Source organism: Melospiza georgiana, chromosome 2 (assembly GCF_028018845.1).
Source record: "Melospiza georgiana isolate bMelGeo1 chromosome 2, bMelGeo1.pri, whole genome shotgun sequence".
NCBI lineage: Eukaryota > Metazoa > Chordata > Aves > Passeriformes > Passerellidae > Melospiza > Melospiza georgiana.
Window position 1 is genome coordinate 82,913,847 of NC_080431.1, and position 5,138 is coordinate 82,918,984.

Sequence of the window (5,138 nt, forward strand, 5' to 3'; positions counted from 1 at the left end):
AATATGATTAGCGGAGGAGATTGTGTATTGATTAATTGTCCAGACTCATTTCTCATTAGCTGGCAGTAGCCTGTGATGCTTGACCTTTTCCACCGAAGTCAAAGCAGCACATTTTACTCCCTAGTGTTTGGGTGCCCAAATCCCTCAGGTTCGCCAAGGTCCATGCTAACAGATTGGATAGCTCTCATTGAGGGCGAACAACCCCACATCCTCCTCCAGGAGGCCTTTGGGGCAGAGCTGAAGCTGCCTGGTGGGCAATGGGGTAGCACACTCTGCTACTCCCTTGCCTCTCTAGGAAAAAGCATCCCTAACACACAGAACTTAGTGAAAAAGAAACACAAAAAACATTCTGGAGTGCAGGTGTGCACCGAGGTGTGCACACTACTCACCCGTGGGACCATGATTGCTGAGCAGCCCTCATCACCCCAGCTGGGCACTGTCCATAAAATCAGCATTTTCCTGCCAGGGCTGGAGTGCAGGCAGCTGGGCGTTGCTGCTTTCCCAGGGAGGAACTCGCAGTCCCACGGGCGAGGGAGTGCTGGTGCAGCTGGATGGGGCCCCAGCGCTTCCAGCACAGCGTGTCCCCAGGTCTCCAGCTTGCAGAGCTGGCACCTCTCACTGCCTATTGTGTGCACGGCGGGGGTTTCAGCACGAGTGTTAACCTGTTCCCGAGCTGCACAACAACACCCGGGCACTGCCGCCGCTGCGGAGCTTGGACGGATATTGCTTTTTCCCAGCTGAGCCTGGCTCTGGGTCAAGCAGGATAAGGAGTTAGAATTCACAAGCTCTATTCCTGTTGCTGCCATGCAGCATGACCTTGAGCAAGGCTGATGGGAGGTGAGGGGAGATGGGCTCGTGACAAGAATGTCCTTTGCTGGGCTGTGACAATTTGCTCCTCAGCCTATCATGTCACTGACCTTGGACAACATAACCCTATCTATCTGGGATGGAAACTTTGTGGAGGAAACACACATTTTTCACCTAAGGAATGCTATCCAATGGTGCTGTGCCAAACTGTGCTGTACCCAAGCTGTGGGCAGGACTGTGGTGCTGATGGGAGGCTCAAACACTTGGATGACAGTGCTGAAGTTATGTCCATCATTTCTGCCTCCACCTGTGTTGTCTAAGGCAGCACAGTTAGGCTGACATATCTGCAAAGGAGGCACATTGACTGCACTCCCCACCTTCCTGGCAGCTCTCAGTTGGTGCCAAGGGGCAGACAACAGAGTTGTCTGGAGCTGGCTTCTGTCAACAGCAACATGCAGGTGTTTTAACCTCTGTCACCATGATGTAGTAGTAGTTGCCCACCTCCTGGAGAAGTGAGATTCTCCATTCAAACTTGTAATTGCTGCCTTGAAGCAAAGGCTGTTGTATGTTCTGGCCTTGTGCTGCTACAGCCTGCTTTTCTGCTTTAAATCAGCAGGCCACTTCAGAGCTAGGGTCTGGGTAAATCTGAATTAGGTTTGTAACTTCTGTGCTGCCGAAATCTGAGATCTCTTTTCGAGATCTCAGGTTTTCAGTGTAGACAGGAATGCACTCAGGTCATCTCTACAATACCTTCTGAGCAAACAGAGCAGAGTTTATCAGGCACATGCAAGTTCTTCCCTGCAGCTTCTTCATTTGGAGTTCAAGAAAAGGCTTTTGGAATAGCAACAAGAAGGAGAGAAAAACTGAACCTAGAAGAAAATGAAAAGAAGAGATAGGGATGGCTTGATGTCAGATGCCAGGGGAGCATGAGTCCATAAACCTGGAAAGAAGAGGCTGCAGGAAGCACTGCAAAGGGCAAGGGGAAGAGACAAAACAAAACTACAGAGAACAGGAGGAGCACCAGGAAAAACAGGTCTATGTGAGTGGGAACATTTTAAGACAAATCCTGTAACAAAGGGGATCTGGAATTGAAAAGGGGCTTGTCAGGAAAAAGAATATGTGATTCCTTTCATGTTGAGACAAATGAGGGAGCTAGATTCCCACTGAAATGGAAGAAGGATGACTGCAGATCCTGCTCAAGGCATTTTACATACCTCAGTAAACCATGTCCTAAGAGAAGAAGGGCAAATCCATGGCCCAGACATCACAGATTTTTTGGGAACTCCTGCCAGCAGTTTGTTTTCTCTTTGAAGTCACCCAGAGAAAGAGGACCCTCCTTGGCAGCTCGAGTGTGCATGTGGAAGAGCACAGCCTGGCGGGAGCGAGACACCCGAGACAGGCTTTGGGCTAACACATAAGGAGGAGGGCTTGGGATTTTGTCTGGGATTTTTAGGTGAGACATGTGTGGTTTCCATCCTAGCTTTTCATGTTTAGTTGAAGGAAGAGCATAGATATTAAGATACAATGATGACTAAAGGAACATATGAGAGCAGGAGTGTAATACTAATTTGAGCAGGAAACCAATACTCAATCCAAGATTATATAACCAATGTATATGGTAAACCAAGAGAAACAATGGAAGTACCTGACTGCTAAGACAAGGACCTCATGAGCAATATGCAGACTGTGTATGCCAGGACTTTCAGAGGCTGGATAGACAATTGGCATGGCTGCACCTCTGAGACTGAAAGATTTGTGTTGCTCAGAGGAGCAAAGACCCGTGGAGCGTGTGGTAGTATTCCCTATGTATGATATTGTTGAGTGTGAAGGCAAAAGCAGGAACAGTGGTGATAAAACAGACTTTGTTTGGGTTCAAATCACCTTGAGGAAAGACAGCTGTAGTTCTGCTGCTGTTATCCAAGGTTGTGTCTGGATAATGATGATGGTCCCTTATGTTTTTAGGATGATATGCAGAACCAGGGATTGCCATTACTACAAGTTTTAACTTTATACATGGAGAAAATTTGCCACTAACACTGGCTGGGCCTTGAATTTCTAGGATGCACTGCCTAACATTCCTTCACTAAAGAGGCAGCAAACAAACCACAGCTGCTGTTGTGTTTGACCTGGTCTTGACAGCCAGTGAGACATTGCAGAACAATGTGCAGAAGATAACTTTTAACCTTGACTGTGCACAGGCTGATTCGGTTTCAATTAAATGGAAGAGTAAATATCGTGGGGCCACAGCTAAGGTTTTTCAGCCTCCAAACATTAATGGTCAGACAACTTATAAGACTGAAGTGATGAAGGAATTTGAGTTAAAATTCTTAAGTATTTGTATGTGGAAGGCATTCAGGCTTACGATGGGAATAGCTAACTTACTTTCCCAAACAAAGACCAGGAGGAGACTGTATAGAAAATGTGGCTGACTGGCGAAAAAAAATTCCTCAGTGAAAAATGGGAGTGGTCAGCAAAGAAATCTATGTTGCAGAGGTCACAAAGTTCAGAGAAAGAGACACGTCAGTCAGCAGAAATCCAGGTGAGATATAGCTGGCAGAGTTGCTGAATTAAGTTCTTTGTAGAGGTAAAAAGAGCAGGGAAGGCATCAGAGCTCTGTGCAGCACAGATAAGATCAAGGCATGTTTCAGAAGCCAGAAGTTTTGCTTAATTTTGCTGGAAAGATGGTGCAGAAGAAGGGGATTCCAAGTTGATGGTTAAAAGTTTCTGGACACACAAAAATCTAATCAGTGGTCAAGGCAAAATTTGCAAGGTTTGTTCAGATCAGAGGTTGCTGGAGACAGATCAAGTGGTAAATCCAATAGCACTGATGTACAATCAGCCTGTGCAGATGGAGGTTGGATGGGGACCAGACTGTTGCCCTAGTATCAACAATTTTACCTGAATTTAATTAAGGAACTAAAAAAGGGAGGTAGTTACTTACAGACCCAAGAGCTTAGAACAGCTTTTCTTTTTCTCCTAGAACAAAATAGGAATAATTAAAGATATGGTAGTGCACAGACAATCAGACAAAAATTGATGTGGTTGTATGAAAGGTATTTTTTATTATTTTTATATTTGAATAGGAGAATAAATAATTTTAAAGCACTGGTTATGTGGTATATGAAAGATATCTGGGTTTCACAGAGGGGGGCTGGAAAGTTGTGAAGGCAGGGGAGTGCAGGGATTCACACTTTAACTCAAAAGAGAGTAACAAATTGCTTAATGAAGAGATCCTGAAACATGAAATTGTGGGCTCGTGAAATTCCTTAGGGACTGGTTTTGGCATGAGCTAATTTCATATCTTCACTGATGACCTTGGAGAAGAAATGTAAATATTAGCTGAAGAGACAAAACAAAGAAGTATCGCTGATACAGAGAAAGGGAAAATGCCTTCAAAAAAAGTTGGAAAAGGACAGAGAAATTTCTGACAAGTGGAAAGAATGGCACTAGAGTGTTCTGGACAAAAAGAGAGGTGATGGTAGGAGTCTAAACAGTCTTTTCCTTTTTTAGCCTAGCAAAAGGAATGTTAAGAGGGCATATGATTTCTGCCTATTAATACATCAGATGGGTAAATCCCAATGAAGGGGAGCTGCTATTTCAGCTAAAAGGCTGAAGAGTACTGGCATGAGAACACACACACATCACCTGCTTAAAATAGAGGCTAGATACTAGGAGGTCATTTGAGCCACAATAACAAAGAAGCTTCCTTCTAGCCACATGTAAACTGTTTTCATACGCATGCCATTAAAAACAGCTCTGGAGACAAGCTCTCTCCCCCCCTCAAAAAATCTCAAACAAGTTCAAGCCCTTCCCTTTGCTCTGTTGTGGGAAATGTTAGCTAAGCCAAGCTGTAGTCACCTCATAATTCCTGCTGCAGGTCAATCCCCACCTCCTCTTTAAACATTACAGATTCAAGGTCACAGTTTTTTGCCCAGCTTTACATGAGCTATGCATTACAATTCCTGGTGTCATTGCTCCTGGGATTTGAATGCTTAGGTGGCTCCTGTTAGCATACAGAAGAAGCTTCTGTGCTGGCCTTCCCAAAAATGTGCATATTTGGCACAGCTTTCAGAACTGAGCAGTCCCTGACACAAGTGGGGATGTTACCACAGCTCCTCCAGACAGTGTTACACGGGGTAAGGGAAATAAACACATATGGGCTAAGCAGGATGTCTTGCACCCCTAAACAACTTTTATCTTGCCTTTCATTTTTCTTCTGAACTTACACTACTTATATACGGAGTCACCTGGCTCATCCCTGCTGTCAAAAATCAGCACTCCTTGATCCAAACCCCAGAGGAGAGTCTGAGCTGTGTTTCTGGGCTGCCTGT